Source organism: Hylobates moloch, unplaced genomic scaffold, assembly GCF_009828535.3.
Source record: "Hylobates moloch isolate HMO894 unplaced genomic scaffold, HMol_V3 SCAFFOLD_4, whole genome shotgun sequence".
Lineage (NCBI taxonomy): Eukaryota > Metazoa > Chordata > Mammalia > Primates > Hylobatidae > Hylobates > Hylobates moloch.
In genome coordinates this window covers 65,736,093-65,746,073 of record NW_026652279.1, presented here as the reverse complement: position 1 = coordinate 65,746,073, position 9,981 = coordinate 65,736,093, and positions in this window count along the sequence as shown.

The following is a 9,981-nucleotide window of genomic DNA, read 5'->3' as shown; positions in this document are numbered from 1 at the left end:
TAACGTCTTGGTCCCCTCCTGATAGTCTATTATTTCATGATTGATTGAACTATATCCTGTTCAAGTAGACAACCCATCTGCTTGCTGGGAGAAAATTGTGTTTTAGTATTAAATGCTCACTTGCATGTTTCACCTCAAAAGATATTAGAGGAGAGATTTGGGAGTCACACAACATTGACATTTTACTTTTTCTCTGAGGGTGGTTTAAATGGATATACTTTCATTCTTTTTAATGATAGGTACTGACTTGAAGTGCCTTGTCTAACTACTGTTTGAATGACTTTAACACGTTACATGGAGCACTCGCAGTAAGGACTGTATCTCTAAATCCAATTCTACATGACTTAGAGAGAGTCAATATCATTCTGACTTTTCCCCAATACAAAATCACACTCTCCTGACTTTCATTCTCACAGTATGCTCTCAGCCATTGATCCCCCATTTAGAATGATGGATCTTCCCTATCTTTTGCTTTCACTGGCAGCCAGTGCTTAAACAGATGGGACTCCAATCACTCCCTGTGGATGGTTTCCCTAAATAACTACCTGTCGGCTGAGTTGTAACTAGATTTGGAGACTGATGCCTATATTACTGCACAATAAGATAGTTTGGCTTGAGTTCCACAGTGATTCTAAGAATAAACTTGGCCTTGCTAAGAATCCACATTTAAAGTGTCAGTCTAGTATACATCATTTCTAATTTCATTTGGAATGGTGTAACTGGGAACATTTTTCCCTTGTATCAGAACTTGATTAATTTCACTGACAGATCTTCTAAGGAAGGAAGAGAAAATTCTGTACTAAAGATGATAATTTCTTCCTTAAACCCATAGAAAATAGCAAAACTTGTCAGCAAATGATGCTTAAAATAAAATCTTCAAATGAAAACTTACAAAACTACCCCAAAATCTGTATATTCTTGTCAACATTCTCATTATGTATATGCACCAACTTCCTTTAGCGAAACCCTTAATAGGTAAAGATATTTAACAAGTCTCGTATAGAGGCCAAATTAGTTCAGGTATGTTGGTTCATCAAATAATATTACAAGACGAAAGATACATTTATAAATTAGGTAACTAAATACAGAAAACTTTGAAGAATCTTTGGGACAGGATTTCACCCAAAGTACTTAACATTCCAATTTCCAAAGGAGAATATTGAATCTATGATTCATTGGAATCCCTTTGCAAGGTTTTAAGAAAAAGGATTAAAAACATATAAATTTATCGGGAAAATCAGGGGTCAACAATAACTTATTAAAATAAAGCAATGGCAGACTACCTTTGAATCCATGTCTCACATCCAGGTCATGCTGATGCAAGAGGTGGGTTCCCATGGTCTTGGGCAGCTCTGCCCCTGTGGCTTTGCAGCGTACAGCCTCCCTCCTGGCTGCCTTCATGGGCTAGCATTCAGTGTCTGTGGCTTCTCCAGATGCACAGGGCAAGCTGTCAGTGGCTCTACCATTCTGAGGTCTGGAGGATGGTGGCTGTCTTCTCACAGCTCCCCAAGGAAGTGCCCCAGTAGGAACTCTGTGTGGGAGTTCTGACCCCACATTTCCCTTCCACTCTGTCCTGGCAGAGGTTCTCCATGAGGGCCCTGCCCCTGTAGCAAACTTCTGCCTGGGTATCCAGGCATTTCCATACACCTTCTGAAACCAAGGTGGAGGTTCCCAAACCTCAATTCTTGACTGCTGTGTACCTAAAGGCTCAACACCATGTGGAAGATGCCAAGGCTTTGGACTTCCACCCTCTGAAGAAACAGCCTAAGCAGTACATTGCCCTCTTTTAGTCATGGCTGGAATGGCTGGGACACACAGCACCAAGTCTCTAGTCTGCACACATCAGAGGCACTCTGGGCTCGGCCCATGAAACCATTTTTTCCTAGGCCTCTGGGCCTGTTACATGAAGACCTCTGACGTGCCCTGGAGATATTTTCCCCACTGTCTTGGGGATTAACTTTCAGTTCTTTGTTATTTTGCAAATTTCTGCAGCCAGCTTGAATTTCTCTTCAGAAAATGGGATTTTCTTTTCTATCACATTGTCAGGCTGCAAATTTTCCAAACTTTTATGCTCTGCTTCCCTTATGGAATAGAATGCCTTTAAGAGCACCCAAGTCATTTTTTGAATGCTTTGCTGCTTAGAGATTTATTCTGTCAGGTAACCTAAATCGTCTCTCTCAAGTTCAAAGTTCCACAAATATCCTGGGCAGGGGTAAAATTCTGCCAGTCTCTTTGCTAATACATAGCAAGAGTAACCTTTGCTCCAGTTCCCAATAAGTCCTTGATCTGCATCTGAGACCACCTCAGCCTAGATTTCATTCTGCATATCATTATCAACATTTTAGTTATAGCCATTCAACAAATCTCCAGGGAATTCCAAACTTTCCCACATTTTTCTCTCTTCTTCTGAGCCCTCCAAACTCTTCCTGTTATCCAGTTTCAATGTCACCTGCACATTTTTGGGTATCTTCAGCGGCACCCAACTCTCCTGGTACCAATTTACTGTATTAGTCCATTTTCACACAATGATAAAGGCAAACGTGAGACTGGGCAATTGAGAGTTGAAACGTGGCCAAAAAAAAAAAAAAAAAAAAGCCTTACTATACTTATGGTTCCACATGGCTGCAGAGACCTGAAAATCATGGTGGAAATTAAGAAGGAGCAAGTCACATCTTACACGGGTGGCAGCAGGCAAAGAGAGAGCGCTTGAGCAGGGAAACTCCCATTTTAAAACCATCAGATCTTGTGAGACTTATTCACTAGCATGAGAACAGCATGGGAAAGAACCACCCCCACAAATCAATTATCTCCCACCAGGTTCCTTCCCCAACATATCAGGATTATAGGCGCTACAAGATGAGATTTGGGTGGGGACACAGTGCCAAACCATATCATTATATATTTACATAAGTTTGTATATGTATGTTTGTTTGTTCGTATGCCTGCATACATTTAATTTGCACTCCAGTTACATTTTGGGGAGCTGCTTATGTAATCTTTGATTGGATTTGATTACAATCCTACTTCATTAATACAATCTGCAGAATTAGGCTGTGTCCCTAAAACCCCATTAATTCCCTACCTCATATTCTAGTCCTTCTCAAACATGGATGTCTACCCAATAATTCACTTGTTGTCCTCAATTTTAGAATTTGTTGATCTTGTCTTCCCTTCCAAGACAGCCAAATAGGAGCAGCTCTGGTCTGCAGCTCCCAGCATGATCGACACATAAAACAGGTGATTTCTGCATTTCGAACTTAGGTACCTGGTTCATCTCATTGGGACTGGTTGGACAGTGGGTGCAGCCCATGGAGGGCAAGCTGAAGCAGGGCAGGGAATTGCCTCACCCAGGAAGCACAAGGGGTTGGGGGATTTCCTGTTCCTAGCTAAAGGAAGTTGTGACAGAATGTACCAGGAAAATCGGGACACTCCCGCCTTAATACTGTGCTTTTCCAATGGTCTTAGCAAACAGCACACCAGGATATTGTATCCCGTGCCTAGCTCAGTGGGTCTCACACCCACAGAGTCTTGCTCACTGCTAGTGCAGCTGTCTGAGATCAAACTGCAAAGCAGCAGCCTGGCTGGGGGAGGGATGTCCACAATTGCTGAGGCTTGAGTAGGCAAACAAAGTGGCCAGGAAGCTTGAACTCAGTGGAGTCCACCAGAGCTCAGTGAGGCCTGCCTGCCTCTGTAGACTCCACCTCTGGGGGCAGGGCATAGCTGGACAAAAGGCAGCTGAAACTTCTGCAGACTTAAACTTCCCTGTCTGACAGCTCTGAAGAGAGCAGTGGTTCTCCCAGTACGGTGTTTGAGCTCTGAGAATGGACAGACAGCCTCCTCAAGTGAGTCACTGACACCTGTGTAGCCTAACTGGGAGACACCTTCCAGTAGGGGCTGACACCTCATACAGCTGGTGCCCCTCTGAGATGAAGCTTCTAGAGGAAGGATCAGGCAGTAACCTTTGCTGTTCTGCAATATTTGCTGTTCTGCAGCCTCTGCTGGTGATACCCAGGCAAACAGGGTCTGGAGTGGACCTCCAGCAAACTCCAACAGACCTGCAACTGAGGGTCCTGACTGTTAGAAGGAAAACTAATGAACAGAAAGGAATAGCATCAACATCAACAAAAAGGACATCCACACAAAAACACCATCTGTAGGTCACCATCATCAAAGACCAAAGGTAGAAAAAATTGGGAGAAACCGGAGCAGAAAAGCTGAAAATTTTAAAAACCAGGGTGCCTCTTCTCCTCCAAAGTATTGCAGCTCCTCGCCAGTAACGGAGCAAAGCTAGATGGAGAATGACTTTGACAAGTTGACAGAAGTAGGCTTCAGAAGGTCAGTAATAACAAACTTCTCCGAGCTGAAGGAGGGTGTTCTAATCCATCTCAAGGAAACTAAAAGCCTTGAAAAAAGATTAGACGAATGGCTAACTAGAATAAACAGTGTAGAGAAGACCTTAAATGACCTGATGGAGCTGAAAAGCATGGCACAAGAACTATGTGACGCATGCGCAAGCTTCAGTAGCCAATTTGATAGGGTGGAAGAAAGAGTATCAGTGATTGAAGATCAAATGAATGAAATGAAGTGAGAAGAGAAGTTTACAGAAAAAGGAGTAAAAAGAAATGAAGAAAGCCTCCGAGAAATACAGGACTATGTGAAAAGATCAAATCGACATGTGATTGGTGTATCTGAAAGTGACAAGGAGAATGGAACCAAGTTGGAAAACACTCTGCAGGGTATTATCCAGGAGAACTTCCCCAACCTAGCAAGGCAGGCCAACATTCAAATTCAGTAAATACAGAGAACACCACAAAGATACTCCTCAAGAAGAGCAACCCCAGACACATAATTGTCAGATTCACCAAGTTTGAAATGAAGGAAAATATGTTAAGGGGTGACCAGAGAGAAAGGTCGTGTTACCCACAAAGGGAAGCCCATCAGACTAACAGTGGATCGCTTGGCAGAAACTCTACAAGCCAGAAGAGAGTGGGGGCCAATATTCAACATTCTTAAAGAAAAGAATTTTCAACCTAGAATTTCATATCCAGCCAAATTAAGCTTCATAAGTTAAGGAGAAATAAAATCCTTTACAGACAAGCAAATGCTGACAGATTTTGTCACTACCAGGCCTGCTGTACAAGAGCGCCTGAAGGAAGCACTAAACATGGAAACGTACAACTGGTACCAGCCACTGCAAAAACTTGCCAAACTGTAAAGACCATCAATGCTAGGAAGAAACTGCATCAACTAACCAGCAAAATAACCAGCTAACATCATAATGATGTGATCGAATTCACACATAACAATATTAACCTTAAATGTAAATGGGCTAAATGCCCCAATTAAAAGACACAGACTGGCAAATTGGATAAAGAGTCAAGACCCATTAGTGTGCTGTATTCAGGAGACCCATCTCAGGTGCAAAGACACACATAGACTCAAAATAAAGGGATGGAGGAAGATCTACCAAGCAAATGAAAAGCAAAAAAAAAAAAGCAGGGGTTACAATCCTAGTCTCTGATAAAACAGACTTTAAACCACCAAAGATCAAAAGAGACAAAGAAGGCCATTACATAATGGTAAAGGGATCAATTCAACAAGCAGTGCTAACTATCCTAAATGTATATGCACCCAATACAGGAGCACCCAGATTTGTAAAGCAAGTCCTTAAGACCTACAAAGAGACTTAGACTCCCACACAATAATAATGGGAGACTTTAACATCCCACTGTCAATATTAGACAGATGAACAAGACAGAAAGTTAACAAGGATATCCAGGACTTGAACTCAGCTCTGCACCAAGTGGACCTAATAGACATCTACAGAACTCTCCACCCCAAATCAACAGAATATACATTCTTCTCAACCCCACATCGCACTTATTCCAAAATTGACCACATAGTTGGAAGTAAAGCTCTCCTCAGCAAATGTAAAAGAACAGAAATCACAATAAACTGTCTCTCAGACCACAGTACAATCAAACTAGAACTCAGGTTAAGAAACTCACTCAAAACTGCACAACTAGAGGGAAATTGAACAACCTGCTCCTGAATGACTATGGGGTACATAACGAAATGAAGGCAGAGATAAAGATGTTCTTTGAAACCAATGAGAACAAAGACACAACATACCAGAATCTCTGGGACACATTTAAAGCAGTGTGTAGAGGGAAATTTATAGCACTAAATGCCCACAAGAGAAAGCAGGAAAGATCTAAAATGGACACCCTAAAATCACAATTAAAAGAACTAGAGAAGCAAGAGCAAATAAATTCAAAAGCTAGCAGAAGGCAAGAAAAAACTTAGATTAGACCAGAACTGAAGGAGATAGAGACACAAAAAAATCCTTCAAAAATCAATGAATCGAGGAGCTGTTTTTTTGAAAAGATTGACCAAATAGATAGATCACTAGCAAGACTAACAAAGAAGGAAAGAAAGAAGAATCAAATAGATTCAATATAAAATGATAAAGGGGATATCACCACCAATCCCACAGAAATACAAACTACCATCAGAGAATACTATAAACACCTCTATGCAAATAAACTAGAAAATCTAGGAGAAATGGATAAATTCCTGGACACGTAAACCCTCCCAAGACTAAACAAGGAAGACATTGAATCCCTGAACAGACCAATAACAGGCTCTGAAATTGAGACAATAATTAATAGCCTACCAACCAAAAAAAAGTCCAGGACCAGATGGATTCACAGCTGAATTCTACCAGAGGTACAAAGAGGAGGTGGTCCCACTGCTTCTGAAACTATTCCAATCAATAGAACAAGAGAGAATCCTCCCTAACTTATTTTATGAGGCCAGAATCATCCTGATACCAAAGCCTGGCAGAGACACAACAAAAAAAGAGTATTTTAGACCAATATCACTGATGAACATTAATGCAAACATCCTCAATAAAATACTGGCAAACCAAATCCAGCAGCACATCAAAAAGCTTATCCACCAAGATCAAGTTGGCTTCATTCCTGGGATGCAAAGCTTGTTCAACATACACAAATCAATAAATGTAATCCATCACATAAACATAACCAAAGACAAAAACCACATGATTATCTTAATAGATGCAGAAAAGACCTTCAACAAAATTCGACAGCCCTTCATGCTAACAATTCTCAATAAACTAGGTATTGATGGAACATATCTCAGAATAATAAGAGCTATTTATGACAAACCCACAGCCAATATAATACTGAATGGGCAAAAAACTGGAAGCATTCCCTTTGAAAACTGGCACAAGACAGGGATGCCCTCTCTCACCACTCCTATTCAACATAGCGTTGGAAGGTCTGGACAGGGCAATCAGGAAAGAGAAAGAAAAAAAGGGAGTTCAATTAGGAAAAGAGGAAGTCAAATTGTACCTGTTTGCAGATGACATGATTGTATATTTAGAAAACCCCATTGTCTCAGCCTAAAATCTCCTTAAGCTGATAAGCAACTTCAGCAAAGTCCCAGGATACAAAATCAATGTGCAAAGATCACAAGCATTCTTATACACCAATAACAGACCAACAGAGAGACAAATCATGAGTGAACTCCCATTCGCAATTGCTACAAAGAGAAAAAAATGCCTAGGAATCTAACTTTCAAGGGATGTGAATGACTTCTTCAAGGAGAACTACAAAACACTGCTCAACGAAATAAAAGAAGGCACAAACAAAAGGAAGAACCTTCCATGCTCATGGATAGGGAGAATCAATATTGTGAAAATGGCCATACTGCCTAAGGTAATTTATAGATTCAATGCCATCCCCATCAAGCTACCAATGACTTTCTTCACAGAATTGGGTAAAAACTACTTTAAAGCTCATATGAAACCAAAAAAGAGCCTGCATTGCCAAGACAATCCTAAGCAAAAAGAACAAAGCTGGAGGCATCATGCTACCTGACTTCAAACTATACTGTAAGGCTACAGTAACCAAAACAGCATGGTACTGGTACCAAAACAGAGATATAGACCAAAGGAACAGAACAGAGGCCTCAGGATTAACACCACATGTCTACAACCATCTGATCTTTGATGAACCTGACGAAAATGAGAAATGGGGAAAGGATTCCCTATTTAATAAATGATGCTGGGAAAACTGGTGAGCCATATGTAGAAAGCTGAAACTGGATCACTTCCTTACACCTTATACAAAAATTAATTCAAGATGGACTAAAGACTTAAATGTTAGACCTAAAACCATAAAAACCCTAGACGAAAACCTAGGCAATACCAAGCCTAGAAGAAAACCTAGGCAATACCATTCAGGACATAGGCATGGGCAAGGACTTCATGTCTAAAACACCTAAAGCAGTGGCAACAAAAGCCAAAATTGACAAATGGGATCTCATTAAACTAAAGAGCTTCTGTACAGCAAAATAAACTACCATCAGAGTGAACAGGCAACCTACAGAATGGGAGAAAATTTTTGCAACCTACTCATCTGACAAAGGGCTAATATCCAGAATCTACAAAGAACTCAAACAAATTTACAAGATAAAAACAAACAACCCCATCAAAAAGTGGGTGAAGGATATGAACATACACTTCTCAAAAGAAGACATGTATGCAGCCAATAGACACACGAAAAAATGCTCATCATCACTGGTCATGAGAGAAATGAAAATCAAAACCACAATGAGATACCCTCTCACACCAGTTAGAATGGCCATCATTAAAAAGTCAGGAAACAACAGGTGCTGGAGAGGCTATGGAGAAATGTTAGTGGGACTGTAAACTAGTTCAACCATTGTGGAAGACAGTGTGGTGATTCCTCAGGGATCTAGAACTAGAAATACCATTTGACCCAGCCATCCCATTACTGGGTATATACCCAAAGGATTATAAATCATGCTGCTATAAAGACACATGTACACGTATGTTTGTTGTGGCACTATTCACAATAGCAAAGACTTAGAACCAACCCAAATGTCCATCAATAATAGAATGGATTAAGAAAATGTGGCACATATACACCATGGAATACTATGCAGCCATAAAAAAGGATGAGTTCATGTCCTTTGTAGGGACATGGATGAATCTGGAAACCATTAGTCTGAGCAGACTATCACAAGGACAGAAAACTAAACACCACATGTTCTCACTCATAGGTGGGAATTGAACAATGAGAAAACTTGGACACAGGGCAGGGAACACCATACACTGGGGCCTGTCATGGGGTGAGGGGATGGGTGTGGGATAACATTATGAAAACTACCTAATGCAAATGACAAATTAATGGGTGCAACAAACCAACATGGGACATGTATACATATGTAACAAACCTGCATGTTGTGCACATGTACCGTAGAACTTAAAGTATAATAATAATAAAAATAAGAATCTGTTGATCTTTCTACAAATATTGAGTTCTGTGTCTTATACTATTCTTCTAAGTTTTTGGAGCATAATTTCGGCTCTTAGTTTAGCTTAAGGCAAGGGATATGTGTGATTCTAAGTCACTTGTATTTCTAGTTCCATGTTGCTGAGATTCTGTATTTGTCAAATTATTATGTTCTGCCTACCAGTTTTCATATTACAAAGTGATATGGGGACATACATGTTCATATATACATATGTGCTCACAAGCCTTGTGGGTGAAGGAGCGAGCATGTATCTCTCCTTGTACCTCAATTGATAAACCTATTTTCAAAAGCTCTTCTTATGGTTAATAAAGTAAATATTGACATTAATGTGTAACTAAAATTGATCATGGTCTATTTCCTTGCTATTACAAAAAATGTTAAATTATTATTATGAACAGAATGAAATAAATTACATCTAGTACAGAAATAACTTAACTTCATATTATTACTACTGATACCACCCTGAAGAAGATATAATAAATAACTAAATTTAGAGTTTTTAATATTGTATTTCTTTTAGACTCCTTGAGATAGACTTTCACATTCAGTAATACCGCCAAGGAGTTATATGGCTTTTGAAGTCAAAATATTCATTTTCAGTCATTTAAAAATATC